The 15,817-nt window shown below is 43.6% G+C and overlaps 1 protein-coding gene and 1 long non-coding RNA gene across 2 annotated transcripts in view; one reads left to right on the forward strand and one right to left on the reverse strand.

The window, feature by feature from the left end:
* Positions 1-1,909, reverse strand: part of SH3BP2 (SH3 domain binding protein 2) — a 54,118-nt gene extending 52,209 nt beyond the window's left edge. The window contains exon 1 of the mRNA XM_072037817.1: positions 1,783-1,909. The gene's annotated coding sequence lies outside the window, so the exon portion shown is untranslated. The remainder of the gene's footprint in view (positions 1-1,782) is intronic.
* A 9,777-nt stretch (positions 1,910-11,686) lies between these two features.
* Positions 11,687-13,556, forward strand: LOC110352088 (uncharacterized). Its single transcript, XR_002400495.4, has 2 exons — positions 11,687-12,128; positions 12,924-13,556. It is a non-coding gene; the product is annotated as an uncharacterized lncRNA (long non-coding RNA).
* The last annotated feature ends 2,261 nt before the right edge of the window (positions 13,557-15,817 follow it).

A 15,817-nucleotide genomic window follows, 5' to 3' on the forward strand; every position in this document is an offset into this window, starting at 1 on the left:
TGCAGTGTTCTCCTACCCTCAGGGTGTTGCAGAGCAGCAGAAGGGAAGCTGTGAACTTGCTGGGGGTGTTCCAGTGGTAAGGATTGCCACATCTTTAAAAAGAAACTTAACATTGGCTACTTGAAACCAGCCCCATCTTTGGAGGGAGATAAAGAAATGGGAAGTAAAAACACACACTGCAAGCCAGACAAAAAAAAGAAGTTCACAAAACATTTGTGAAGAAATGAAAAAATTATGCTTAATTAACACTAAAGATCTCTTCCAGTATTCATTCAGTTCACTGTGGATATCCCTTGACCTGCTTGCTCAGGAGCTGTGCTGCCCTTGACGTTTCACATCGGAGGCTACCTCAGAGGCAAAAGATGGCATCTGTCGGAGTCTCTCTCCTCCCCAGGCTCTTACAGGAGTTCCCTTCACACACAATTTGTTTCTGCAAAACTTCTTCACTTCTAACCCATTTTGCAAGATATTTTGGTATGCCTTCTACATGCCTGTGAGCAGCATCGCCCCAAGGTGACTCGGGGACAGAGGTGCCAACTCCTGCCAGCAGCTGTGACTTCGCAGGATGCTGGGCTGGTGGCAGGGTGAGCAGGGACAGCAGGGGAAGCAGCGCTGACACCACTTCTTCCAACAGAGCAGCTGAAGGCTTCCCTCTCCCGTCCCTGCCACTACTTCTGTGAGTAATTCTGCACCTGTACTTGCCTAAGGTGAACAAGCTATCTGTGTCCAATGAAACCTATATTTTATAACTAGGTGTAATTTGAGAAACTTAGTACAAATGTGTATATGGAATTAAAGTGCGTGCTATCTACTCCCTTTTTAAATGAAGCCAGACTGGACGATAATCTGTCATTCTGCAACGTTAAGGTTTAGAGAAAACCCATCCTCAAAATCTATCTCTGAGGGATTTTGTAAGAACCCTCTGCAGGCAGCGTCTCTGATTTCACCCACAAGATAAGCATGCAGATAAAGCACAACGAGATTCTTCTGTCATGAAAAAATGGTTCAGCCCTTGAGGCGTTTGAAAGCTTCCCACATTTTGAAAACTTCACACACCAAGATGCATTTTACTACCACCCTCATGTTTGAGATATGCAGTTGTATACCTGTGTTTTCTAAGCCTGGAGATAACACAGCTGCTTTGCTGACAAAAGTGCTTGTGCCCTGCATGAAAGCAGCTTTCTTGACAGAAACCAAGATCTGTTTCTACCCCTACCTTTCACACCCTCTGTAGCTGAAGCGAGCTCCCACCGCAGAGCTGCGCCCTGCCCTGCGTGTGTTGCCCAGTGCCACCTCCAACCTCCAAGCAGATGCAGCCACCTCAAAGCCCGCAGCACCTGTAACACCCAAACCAAGCCCATCTTGAAATCAAAAGACAGAAAATCTGAGTAAAAACATGACGGGAAAAAAAAAAAGCGTGGGGAGAGAATCATTCAGAACTAAACGCTGGTGACGAGGCATGACTAACCCAGTGTAACGTGAAACGTCACAGCACTTACAGGATGTAGGAGCCACATACCGACCTCACGGCTCGGTGTCCAAAGAAACCAGATACAGAGAACAGCAACATTTGCTGAAATGACCACAGCTATGGCCAGGAGATACTGGAAATGTACTCAGCCCACTGCCGAGCTGTGTAAAGGAACCCGACAGTGGACTAGTTGGGAAATGCTTTCAACAGAGTTGGGTGAAAAAAAAAAAGGTGAAGGAGTCTCAGGAAAAACTGATCTTTGTTAGAGCTGCTTAGGGCTAGTACTTGAGTAGATTTAGAGACTGAATTACCATCTTCTGCCAACAAATGATCTCTACAGGTTGTGCTTCAGGAAGGCAAGCTGGGCAGTATTGCAGTATGAGCTCAGGCTTGATGTCCAGAGGGTCAATCCAATGCCTTTCAGAAGGCACTGCTATCACTGGGAACAAAAATGCAAGAGAAAAGAAGTCACCTAAAAGTATGAGAGGAGAACCTAGCTAAAGACATAACTCATAAAATTACTTAGAGCACCCGAGACCAAGGTGAGTGGAGTTATTCACACATCCACCATGACAACCTTGGTAGGAGTTCAGCCTTCAGTCTTTGGAGAGCTGAAACACTATTTTGTTTCAAAGGTAAACCATCAAAACTCAAGCTGTAGGGTTTGTCTCATGAAGGAGGTAGAAACACCAAATAAACCAAATTTCAGAGCAGTTCTGGAGGGTCAGCAAACTCTAAATTATTCTTCCTTTATTAATTCAAGTTAATTTTAACCCTCCTTCCTCCAGTCCTATCTTTTGCTAGACAGGAATGCTTATAACTAGAGACTCAGACCAGCACTCTTTAGTCCTACTTCTGCTTCAGTTCCAGCTGAGACCAGTCACAATCCCTAATTATTTGGTGGCCTTGAACTGCTTCCCAGAAAGATTATATCTCTTAAAATGGGGAGGTGTCCCTGCAACCTACCTTTAGCTCAGACCCCAGACATTTTATTCACCTTGTTCTTGGAGTTGAAGGAAAGACACCGTGGTTCTCTGCCATTCCCACCTGCACCTACTAGGTGTGTGTCCTGTAGAGGCAGGAATGTGTGTTGTGTGCGGGGTGAGACATCTGGGGAGAGAAAGACTGAGAATGGAGGAAGATGCTGTGACACGGCAGCTTTGCCAGACCCGAGGTGCTTGCCAGCCCCAGCCTGAATGGGTCCTGCTGGCAATGAACCCATTTGCCTTTGCTGAGAGGTTATCCTCAACAGGATTCAACAGAAACATAAAATTAGTGGATCGATGTACAAAAGACATGTACTTTTGAGAGGAGTTACACACATGGAAACCATGGTGCAGTAAGGACAGAGGAGATCATGGAGAACTGCCTACTGCAGTGAAGCTCCTGGGGGAGCTCTCCAGGTAGGGCAGAAGTGTCCCCACGGGGAATGAACGCAGGGTAAAGAGCAGACTGTAATTTCACTCCTTAGTTTACCTTACCTTGTACTGATTTTCTTTCAAAACTAGTCCTTCTTCTTGCATAAAAACACATGCCATGTTAGACCACATTGTTAAACAAGTCAAAAGAAGTACTGGGTTCTTCTATGGAATCCTGGATTAAGGAACCAAAAACCTCTGAAAAATAAAAAACGTACAGTTACAGTATATATGCTTTACTAATATGTTCCATTCAATTGTTATTATGAAAAAGGAAATGATCAACACCTCAGACACTTTTCACTTGTTTCCTATATTGTTCTTCATTCTCAAAAGTAACTCAATCAAACAATCTTTACACCCACACATCCACATTAAAAAAAAAAAAAAAAGGCAAAAAAAAAAAAAAAAGCACAAGCCCAGATTTGACCTGCTGGTCTCACTTTTATTATTTGTAGTAACACTTTTTTATTTTTGGACTGTGGCTTATAAATGAGACTAAAAATAGCAGCCACCCCCAGATCACCGTTTGCGTAGGGGGAATGTTTTGTACACAAAACTATCCGCCTTCCTCTCGTCTCAGTCACTCCTCCTACACCTCTCCTCTGAGACAATTTTCTGTGAAGCTCAGTGAGGCATACAAAGCAGGAGCCTGGTTCTTGGTTAGTCGTGTTCACAAGAGGAAGTTCAGTCAAGCATGGCAGCTTTTGACTCCTCGTTTCGCGTTGCAAATAACAGGACGGTACTTTACCAGTTAGGTCCAACCCTGGAAATAGGCATGCAACCGAACTACTTACTCATTTCAGTAATACAGCCTAAATCAAAGGGTTACACATCGATATATGAGAATGCCCTGGCTGGATCAGATGAATTTTCCAAGGTCTCTAGCAGCGCTCAGTGTTAAAGACTTGAGGAAGGTGCAACAAACCACCAAACGGAAAATTAAAAAATAACCTCCCCGTAATCAAGATTTCCATTGCTAGATGTTCTCAGCATTTTGGCTCCCCTACAGCACTGGCCTCAGTGCAATCTCGAGGCAGGTACCAGCACATGCACTTCAGAGCACATCATCGTGACGATTTGGCGAGTCACCTGCTTGTGGTATTTGGCCATGCACAACACGCCCATGACTAAGCATTTCCCTTGCCTGATTTATAACTCTTGCATTCTTTACAGGTTGGTGAAACTACAAAGAGCACTCCAGCTGAAACCATTCTCTTGACTGTGGCACTGTATTTTCCCTCTATATTTTACACACCCCAGAACTTAGGTAATTTTTCTGGCTGGTGCTCCCTACCAAGGCAGCATTTTCATGGTCAACCCAAGGTTACATGTAGGGGCGATTAGTAAGCGATGACAACAACTGCAGGGACGAATGGGGTAAAGAAATAGGTTACATTATTTCTTCCCCTGTGAAAACCTGAATGTTTCTTTGACCATTGTGTAGGCCATTCATCTTGATTAGCTTGGTTACTAAAGATCCCAATCGATCAATTTGAGTTGTGCTGAGCACAGTATCACTGAGGGAGACACCAGCAGGACCTCGTGTACTTCATCACCTCCCTGCACACCTGAAATGTATGGGTGCTCTGCTGAGCCCTGCATCCGTGGGGACGTGTCTCCTGTTGGCAAGGGGCACCAGCTGAGCACCTCACAAGGCTTCTGCTTGAACGAAGAATCCCATGTCAGCTTTCTGACCCACCAGAGTTCAGGTAAGGACCTATTTCTGAAAGAACTCATGGCTTCTAGTCAGCTACCACCGACTAGTAGTAGGAAAGGTTTTTTTTTCCCGGTCTCTTTGGTTATATGTGAGATATGATTCAAAGGAAGATCACAGCAGAATAGCAAGGACCAAACTCTGGAGGGGACAAAAATAAGAAAAGGAAACCTCCTGCTGTGTATTCTTGGTGATGGCAAAGCCTTGCACAGCCCTGTGTCCTCGTACTCCCTGATGTGCAAAAAGAGCTCAGTTCCTCAGGAACAGCAACGTAGAAATACAAATACATTGATTTATCTAGCTGAGCCTTGAAGCTGTGTTGTAACTGCTTCAGATTGTAACTGCTCCAAATGAATAATGAATATCCAACGAATAAATAATATCTTCCATAAATAAGTAGCTCTGTATTGTGCTTCTTAGTTGAAGACCCTGATTTCAGTTCAGCCACATATCTAGATAAGGAGTTGCTCTGGCAAGAACCACAGTTAAGATAAGACTAAGGCTTCGGGTTGACAAAGGGGTGTGATGTAGGGTTAAGGGTAGATGCAGAGGCTTTGCTAAGGTAATGCCTCTCACTTGTGCTAGGGTGACATCCCAATTTAATTTTAGGTCTTCATCTTATGGAGTTATTTTTAGCATCAAAATTTCTAAGATGTTTGTTGGGAAAAAACTTCGGCCCTGGGGGCTGACAAATAAAGGTCCATACTGGAGTGAGAAGGAATCTTCTCTAAATTTAGGGCTGGCACCAAGAGAAGGAAGAACCCAACACCAGTGCTAATCCTTCCTTAATTTCAGCAGAGTGAGCCCTTCCAGCTTCATCAAAACCAAAGAGCCCACAACCATGACCAACTCTTGCAATACTTGTCAGATCCAGAAGTACATAACACTTGCTTGCCTGTGCCCCCTTCCACCACCTAAACCTTAAATCCAGCTCTCTTCAAGCAGGCCCTGCCACCCCAGCCATGGCAACAACCTGGGGCACATCATTAACTTAGATCTGGGGCTGGCATGGCTCATTGGATGCCAATAGGCTGATGACTCTTCCAGAATCAGGCAACAAGCCCAGAAGTCATAAGCATATATGTTCCTGGCCACAAACATTAAAGGCCACTACGTGGTATTCAATATATACTCAAACGAATAAACTTCATGGCGAGACAACCTGGGAATAAAATCTTTTTTTTTTTTTTAATTTTCTTTTTCATAATTATGATATTACTCTTTAAATGACTTAGAAAAATAAAAAGGTTATGAAGTCAAGGACTCAAGAGCTGGGTAACTTTAATGAAAACTAATTCATTAAGTTCATTAAGTGCATGTATGCAAATGCACTGCAATTCAGCCCTTGGTCGCATGACAACAGTATTTTCATTTGTGTTATTGAACATGTAGGGTGGATATTTCTCCCTGGTATAAGAAGAGCTATACAAGGTCTGGGTAATTAATAATGGTATAATTAGTAGGCACCTACCTAATAGATGCTGAAGAAATTGTAAAACATTTAGTGAATGAGGAAATAATTTCAGAAAGAGAAACAAAAGCATCCCAATTAAAGAAAATAGAGATTTTGAACATGCAGAACCCTGTGTTAACTTACATTAAAAAAGTTTCAAGTCATTAATCCACAAAATGATGGTCATGAGATACCTAAGAGCTGCAGATTAATGTTCTAACTATAGGTTGAATAGAATACTACCTGAATTTACAAAAGCGTTGCAAAGATGATTCATTTCAATTGGTGAATTCAGATTAATTCAGATATCACAGCTACAGAAGCAAAGAAAGGCATCGTTCTGCAGCTGGGGAAGGACTAAGTTAATAGTAACAAAATACACACTCAACTTATGGGGGAAAACAGCACGTGAACATAGAATTAAAAAAAATGCCTAGGTGCCCTCATATGGATAGTTTGATATCTTCCCAAAAAATGTAAGAAAATAAATAAACAAATAACTTCATAAATAAATAAACAAACAAAACAACCAACAAACCAGCTGCACCACCAAAAAAAAAGCAGACAAGAATGTTCCAGAAAATGTCTGACAATTAAGACTTTTTTTTTTGTTAGCAATCAGTCATTTCAGTTCAAAATTAAAAAAGAAAAAATCAAAATTCAAAATAAAGCATTGAGACTATCAATGTGCTTAAAATAAGAGAGGCTTCTTTTCCTGTGCTTAATCTGGACCTGAACAGGGACCTGCCAGAAATAAACTAGTGCACATTTTGGCACCACAGCAACCTTAGCACCTTTGCTGATGAAATATTTCAGTACCCAGCACTTGTGAGCTGGGTTTGACTCTCGTAGCCTGCTGTTCCCAGTCAATAAACTCGTGAAATCACAAGCACTTTTGGTCCTGATCCTTTCTGAAGTAATTTTCTTTGCCGAAAGATCAAACAGGCTCTGTAGTCATTCACAGGAACGTGCTTCATTGGTAATGCCTATGAGGACAAGACCAGAAGTTACTGTGTCTGATTTAAATGGGATTTAACTTCTTGGCTTCCTTGTAAGAGCAATAATACCTTCATTGTGCCTCCCCTGGAAAGTGGTTATTATAAGGAGTAATTAATGTGTGCCATATAATCCTTCTAATTCTGAGAAAATTGCTTAATAAAAGTGAATTCCTGAGGGATTTATGACCATGACTTGCTCACTTGGGACTTTCATTAAATAATAACAAAAAGCCACAGAGAACAGGAGATATTAAGCTGGGCTTCAAAGGACAGCATTTGCAAATCACAGCACTGAGCATGGATGGCTATTCCAAAAAATGTAGGGAGCCACAGCTTTCCAGCAGCAGTTGGAGCAGCAAGAACACTACTAGGAACTTTTGGTTCCTGTGTATAAAGTAATATGAACTAATAGTGCCATAAATATTAAATATCAGTGAGAAAAAAACAATTTTACATTCTCAGTTACTGTGATGAAATACCTTCTAGACACAGACAGCTGTTTCATCTTTCTGATTTACTTTAAGGATGAGAATAGCATACAGTCTGTGGAAAGTTCCTACTCCTCTGTAAATCTCACACAGGCAGCTCCATAGCCTCAAACCTAAAATACTCCTTCAATTCTGACATGTTAGAGTATTCTCAAGCAAAAAGCAACAGAAATTTAGCACAGGGGAAATTTGTTAAATTTCATTCTTCTCTGAATTAAGCAAAGCTGCTTTAGTCCCCATTTATGAAGTCAGATATTATTATTCTAGATACCGTACAAAAAGAATGGTTCTTGTGTCAGTTTCACATACAAGTGTGACAAGAAACATGGCAGAAGGATAAAGAGAGGAAATACAAGAAAATCATTACGCAGTTGGTGCAAAAGCTTATCCTGCCAGTGTCCTGGCTTTGGTCTGTTCCTTGGGGGAGGCAGCACAGCAGAGGAATGTTAATGACGGCCGGCAGGAAGATGCTGATGTATCTTGGCAAGCAATCACAAGATGCACAGAGTAAACTAGACTAAAGCCACTGAAAGATGTAATGAGAAGGCAAAGGAGGCACATCACAGGTCAGCTGAAAGCAAATCCATACATACATTTGCAGTGTTGCTATTACACCTTGGTTTAAATAAGGCCAACACCAGCTAGAGTATTAGGGAAAAGTGAGTCCAAAGGTAGTGTGCTGTAACTTTACTAGCTGTGTTTTAGGTTCGCAACCTGTTTATCCCATAAAGTGAAACACAGCATTTCCTGGGGATTCAGAAAAGACCAGAAATGCACTTCTGCAGTCATATCAGGAGACTGGGAGAGGAGAGAAGGCTTTTATAGACCATTCTGTCCTAGGGAACTAATGCCATGTAACATCAAAGAACTGCTTTCTATGCTATTTCCCTATCCTGCTTTTAAACTAAATGTTAGAGAAGATTGCTGCACATTAGTTACGTTTCTCAGGACTAATAAGAGACTAATTATGCAAACGTACAGCATTACCAGCGTGATTACAGCTAAACTCTAAGCAAAGCCTGCTTTATTAACCAGCGTGACTCAGAACAATTCCAGCATTCCTTGTGCTGTCAGAGCACTTTTGAAAGCCCAGCCGCCACGTGCCCTGTGCCCTGTCCAGCATCTGATAACTCCTCAAACCTGAGGTGCCTGCGCCACCACGTCCATGGGAATTCATTCTCACAACAGTCTGCTTATAGGAGCAGAGAGGTGCAAAGGGGCATGAAGTTAGCAGCACTCCATGAACTTGTTACCCTTCTGGCTCGGGAATTTCCTGGGCTCACACCTGTGATGGCATTTACTTTCAGTGCCTTATATAAGAGGAGATGACGCACCAGCCAGCTGATTGACTCACAGCCACAATGACTCAATAAAAGGTCAGCCTGATCCCATGTACAGGCAACGTTAAGGCTTCATCCCACCAATAAAGAACTCAACAACAAAAGTCCCATGGACTTCAAAGTGGCAAGGAGGGAGCTTTTACTCTGGGATGTTTAACAACATGGCAGGAGATAGACAAACAACTGCCCTGCTACCAAAAGGCAGTGCTGCTCTGCTCATGAATATCCTGGGCTGTGCTCAGTGTGGTTTTACTGCAGGCTGATGACATTTTGGCCACTGAGCAACAACAGTATGTCCAGAGGGCTCTGGGATTCTGCAGGAGGAGATATAAAGAGCCAAAGCAATTCAAAAAAATAAAATTAATAAACATTCTTATCTACTGACTTTATTCCATACAATAAATTAAAGGAAATAGAGGGTTTAGAAACAAGATTGTGTACTGTTAAGGGGTTTGTTTTTGTTGCTGGTTTTGTTTTTTAATTGTTTTTCAGCTGCACTTACCTCCTCCTGCTGCTTGTGTAACATATTTCACCAACTTACGTGCAGGTGACACTTCCATCCCTCTGGCCCAAGTGACATCGCCACCATGAGGAGACATCTGCGCTGCTCACGTCCAGCTGCTGGGAGGGACATCATGCATTAAACCACAACTGAGATAAAAGGAAGCACTGCGGCCTGTGGGAAGGGGGGCTGCACTCCCAGCCCCACAAACCGGACATTTGGGGCCCTTTCCAGACCCCAGGCATTCCCCCAAGGAAGCAAAGCCGAGCCGCCCCTGCCTACAGAGGAGCGGGGCTGTCCCCGGGGCAGCGGCTCCCCCTGCTGCTGGCATAGGGCATGGCTCCGAGCCCCTCTGCAATGCCTCCCGTCCTTTCCTTCTTCCGATTTAGGGAATAAAAATAGCAATCATTTATTATATAATTTATATAATTACCCCAAACCCTGCGCCACGCCGCCCAGCGCCTGGAGCTGGGGCCCGACGGGTGCCCTGCTCAGCCCAGCTCTGCTTATAGGGTGCTCCCCAAAAAGAGGGACCACAGCGCTCAGAGAAACTACCACCTAGCAGAGAACGAATTAAAACCTTATTGGTGTTTGTTGAACCAATAAATTGTAAATTGATCACGGGTTAACAACTGTAGACTGATGAGTGATAATTAGCTTAGGTTAAGGACCCGAGGGAACGGCATGGAGCTGGGACAGGGGAGGGTCAGGCTGGGGATTAGGGAAAGGTTCTGCACCCAGAGGGTGGTTGGGCACTGGGACAGGCTCCCCAGGGACGTGGGCACAGCACCAAGCTGCTGGAATTCAAAAAGCAAGAGGACAATGCTGTCAGACACGTGGTTGAATTTTTGGGTGGCCCTATGTGGAGCCAGGGGCTGGGCTCAATGATCCTTGTGGGTCCCTTCCAACTCAGGATACTCTGTGCTTCAATGAAATAATGAGATTAAATCCCCTCAGCTGGGTGTGCCTCCGCTCAGGTAAAAGCTTTCTGACACAGGGAACCCGTTTTCTTCTCCCAGAGTCTGCAAGAAGAGATCAAGTCTTGCTTTACCCAGCCAGCTCCTGTACTCCCAAGCCACCTTTCCTTCCAGTTTTTCTTCATCATTATCGCTTTCAAAGAATGCAAATGCTTTGCTCCTTTTTGAAGAGGTGTGCATGACAATCCCCGCTGGGATCAGGGGTGTACATGTGTATGAGTATCTGAGAGGGATGACATAAGGAAAAAAAGTGTGCCTGAGAACAAGGGATGTTCTGTTTTTGAGGAAATCAATCTTTGATTTGTGGAATTGAACAGCTACCAAATCTGTGCTATCTTCCCTCTGCACTCCAGGTGTTGTCCTCTTCTGTCTGATTCTCACTGCAGCCTCAGTGACGTTGGCCTTAGCTCCCAGTCTCTTCCTCCAGCCCCTGGCAGAGCAATGAATCAGTTTGGTTTTCAGTTCCTTCCAATAAATACCCACACTGTGAAATTCAGTGAATAGCTTCTATACACAAGCTCTGGCAGGAAAACTGAAGATGTGTTCTGACTTCTATCACTTCATTTATGTTTATAAAAAAAAAAAAAAAAAAAAAGGAGATGAAACAGGATCAGGACCTCTTGCCTGGGAAATCGGTAGCAGTTACCATAATAAAGGAATTCCTAGGAAAAAATAACGTTAGAAGGAAGGAAGTTGCACAACTGTCAGTGGTGAAAGCAGCAGTTCTTATAACACAGCAACAGGCCTCGTAAGGGGGTGTCGAGAGGCAGGAGACCTTTTCTCCATTAACACCAGCGACAGGACCCGCGGGAACGGGGTTAAGCTGAGGCAGGGGAAATTTAGGCTTGACATCAGGAGGGGGTTCTTCACAGAGAGAGTGGTTGCACACTGGAACAGGCTCCCCAGGGAAGTGGTCACTGCACCGAGCCCGTCTGAATTTAAGAAGAGATTGGACTGTGCACTTAGTCACATGGTCTGAACTTTTGGGTAGACCTGTGCGGTGTCAAGAGTTGGACTTGATGATCCTTAAGGGTCCCTTCCAACTCAGGATATTCTATGATTCTATGATCTCATCAAGATGTATCTGAAAGCCTTGTTAGTACAGCCCCTGGTAAGCAGTCAAGCCCTGTGGGCTGCAGACAGATGAACTGTATAATTACTAGGAAAGCTGTCACAGTGGTGTGGGTTTTTTGGTGGTTTTTGTTTTTTGTTTTGTTTGCTTAAAGTGCTCAAAAGTCCTTAAAAAGGCTTACCAGCCCTGCAAATGAAGGCAATTATTATTTTCTCTACTTGACATACCAGAAAAATGAGATATGGAAAACTTAACTGACATATGCAAAACGTTCCACGTTTTAATTAAGAGATCAGAGCTCCTACCTTCGGGTAGCTGCTCATCAAGCTGCTGCACGGCTTTATGTTCTTATGTTATGTAAATTGGATTATTTTAAAGGAAGTTTGAAATGAGGCTCGACTCCTGAATTATCCTCCTGGTTTTGTCACTGGTCTATTTAACAAAATGCAAAGGGGATATGTAAATCAAGCCACACCTGTTTCACACATGATAGACTTTACCTGATTAAAGGAGACTGAAGCTTTCTGAGTTCCTGTGATGAAAAATACCAGGAACTATCACTGCTATTATATATATATTTACATTTATCCAGAAGCATGAATGTCAAGAATTGGGAAGTTTACTCAGGAGTGACTAAAGCAGAAGGAAATGGGCAAGGGACTTTACAGAGTTTCTTGGTCTGTTGAGATATGGTAAGTCTGAAAGTCGCATTTCTGATTTTGCCTGAAAGCAGCCTACTCCGTGCATCTACTGCACTGCAAGATTTGATGCAATAACACAGAACACACTGTTCTAGGAGCTGCCAGAGTTTGGGTTACTGCATAGAGCGGGAAAGATTATTCCCATTCACACTGCTCTAAATTCACATGATGTTGTGGATTTTCTGTTCCTTTGTTCAAAAAACATGTAGTATTAACATGGGCTACTGTAATACACGACTTTCTTCTACATGACAAAGATAAACAGCTGCCCTTTTGTAATTTGTTCTCTCATCTGTATTAGAAGAACAAGATGAATTTTGAACCAACATATTCAGGGCAGCTGTGAGATAAACCGTCAGATGGTTATAATTCTGAATGCATAATCCAAAGGTCAACAGCCTCCTGACAGATGGAAATTTTCTACTAGCCACCCCCATACCCCTTTTTTCTGACTTACCATGTAATTAATTAGGCTGATGCAGTCTATTAGGACCTGTACATGTGATTTTTGATGCAGTGAAAGACAGCACATACTTTTCATGGCCTACAGCTCCAGCACATTGGTGCATGGAGGGCTCACATGTCCTTTGACCTGAGCCCACCTACAGAAGCTCCAGGCTCCTCACACATCCTGCAAATGCAGGTGGGATTTGTGAAAGAAAAAGCCTCCTTCAGGCAGCCCTAGGAAAAGTCATGCATCACCAGAGACGAGGCAGTGCTTGCTGTGACTTGTATGACCAGGATAAGCACAGCATAATCTTTTTTTTTTTTTTTTTTTTTGGAAAGCCAACATGCAGAGTCCCATCAGCAATGCTGCTATGAGTCCCAGGATTTTACAGCATTAGCAAATGCTTACTGTGGAAGTAAGCGTTGGCTAACACTGGCCTCGTGTACGTCTGTGAACTTTTGAACTTTTTGCACCAGTCAATGACCAAGGCAAGAGTAAAGAGCCGCTGTGTCCTAAGAGCTGAACACCGTAATTGCAAGGATTGCAGTGACGACACTTACATCCAGAGCTGGAGTGGGAAGCTCTGAACTGATGGTTATGACTCACGAGGAACTGATTTTTTTCTTGCTATGAGCTAGCTTAATGACAACATAAAAGCAAATATTCTGGAGATTAGGAGAGTCAACGAAAAGATCCATGTTCTCAAATGGAGCCTTTGGCTGTGACACGCAAATCAAGGAGGAATTCAAAGCTCTGCAGACAAGTGGCTTTTCACAGAATACAACATAAAACATATATATGTATATATCGTTTGCCATGCTTCCTGCAATGTAGATAATGTATAGTGAAAACATAAGAACTGGGGGCCTTTCAGTACCAGTGGGCAGATGGAGATTTTCTACCAAAAAGTGCCTCTAAACATAGCTGCATTTCCCCTTGTTCGAGGTCAAAAGACATGATCAGCTTTTCAAGTGGCACATGTACTGGTGGGACAGAAACTCCTGGTGTTGCAGGCCCTACAGCCACCAAAAAAATAGGCTCTGCACCATTTTAGCAGGTCACCTGCATAGTATTGTAGTAGATCATCATTCTCAGAAACAGTAATACAGGCTTATGAGTAACCAAGTATTTTATCCTGAGGGCTCCACTGCTGAGAAGTGAGGTCTTTGCCCATGCAAGAGCAGGGCCTGTGCTCCTCCCTTGGAGAGAATATGTGACACAGATGTATGGGGAGTGCAAATCTCAGAGGGTACATGCAGCTTCAAGTCAGAAGCTAGGCATGTTGCAGGAAAATGTAATGAAAATTACACTATTCCATGATCACACAAAATAAAACCTGAAAAGGTAATAATAAATAAATATATAAAATCATCTCGCTGCAGAGAAGCTCAAATCAGCTGTGGGCTGAGCAGTGCTCACACTGGAGAGCGTTCTCCAGACTCCACATCCCACATTTTTGGTACAAGACAGGCTGAAGTACGGGCATAAGCTGCACATACGCTGTGGTTAGAGCTAGTTTCCATCTCGGGTGATTGCATGCACGTGTAGCCACGCTGTGAATCTGCACACACTGTTGTTCAAGAGAGAATATGGTGTACTGATATAAACCCCTTTGTGGTAGTTAGCACAGTGCAAACAGAACAATGATTTAAACCTTGTCAGTGATTAAAGCCCTTATCAGTGCTGTGATGTAAGTTAGGGCTTGTGATTCATCCTGACTCATGTACTCTGAATCAGTATCAGCCCCGAAGCTGATGCAGGTATGGAGATATAAAAGTACCTAAACCGGTGGTAAAGGTGCTAAAACTTATTGCAGAAATTCCGATTAACGCTGTATCAGCAAAATGCGTTTTGTGGTCTCATGTTGTGTGTATGGCTGTTATGGTGCTCTGGTAAAGCTGTAATTGTGAAACACTCCTAGGGGAGGGCTGGGGTTCATGGGGATTTCAAACACAGCTGCTGTCAGCTATCAGCTCCTCTGCACCAGCCATCACAAAGACAGGTACATCACATTTTAAGAGAGCTTTAGGAACCCATGCGCAGCAGTGAAGCCATTAATTTGTTATTATTATTTGTTATTATTTCACCAAGGATATTCTAAATATTTACCCATTCCCGCAGAGGCTGTAATCTAAGCAAAACAAGAGACACCCATCCCTTCTAATCAGCCAGTAAATTAACGACACTCGTGGAAAAGCTTATTACAAAAGCTTTTGGGGCATAAACAGTAAAGCAGCCCAGCAAGTGAGCAGTGTGTTTGCCCAGGGCTTTTTGCTTTTCCATGGTTTTTCCCCTGTAGCAGCAGGGCCTCCTGTCCTTGCTTGGCCTGTCACTAGAGGGCAATGAAGGCTTCAGGAGGCTCATGCTAGAAGCCTGGCTTGTTGAGAAACCCTTTTTTTTTTTTTCTCATTCAGTGCGAGTTAGCCGGAACAGTGAAGTGAATACGGGCATCGCCTCTAAATCCCTGTGTTGTGAAATGGCCTCAGTCAGACACTTGCTGCAGAAAGCTGTGGGAACGCTGCTGCTCCCTCCCTCCCTCCTTCCTGCCTGTGCTCTTTGTGTATATATATCTAAAACTGTGTTTGGTGCTGCTTTCAGCCCCAGGTGCATGTCCTCAGCCCTCCCCAGCACCTCTCGCGCTGCTCGGGCAGTGTGTGGGCATGGCAGCTGGGCCCCGCCTGTGGTTTGTGCGATTTGGAGAGGCAAAGCCCATCCCTCTGGTGGAGAGAGGCCTTTGCTGCTCCTGCCCGCTCAGCGGATCCCCACAGACGAGAGAAAGGCCGGGGCCATTCGTTTGTAGCTTTCTGTGCAGGAGGGGAGGGGGAGGATAGTGTGGGGAGCTCACCAGGCAGCATCTGGCTCTGGTGTCCTACGGCCTCCAGCGTCCCATGGCTCCATTTGAGGCAAGCGGCCTCCCTGCCCAGGCCCCAGAAATGGCATTTCTTTCTTCTTTCCATTTCTTTTTTCGTATTGCAGGCAGGTCTCAGTAGAGTGTGGGCCCCTAGCAAAGAGAAGGAAAGAAAGAATTATTGTCTATTTATCAAATAGAATAATCTTTTTAACAAGATTAGAAGCATGGGAAATACTGGTTTTACCATTTTTTTTCTGTGTGGATTTTCACATTTTCTGTTTTTCCAAATGCTATATTCATTACTTTTCCCTCCAAAAAAACGCACTGTACAGTAAGAATTGTAAAAGAATGGGATCTGAGTACTTAAATGGGGCTTATGAA

Source organism: Anas platyrhynchos, chromosome 4 (assembly GCF_047663525.1).
Source record: "Anas platyrhynchos isolate ZD024472 breed Pekin duck chromosome 4, IASCAAS_PekinDuck_T2T, whole genome shotgun sequence".
Classification (NCBI taxonomy): Eukaryota; Metazoa; Chordata; class Aves; order Anseriformes; family Anatidae; genus Anas; species Anas platyrhynchos.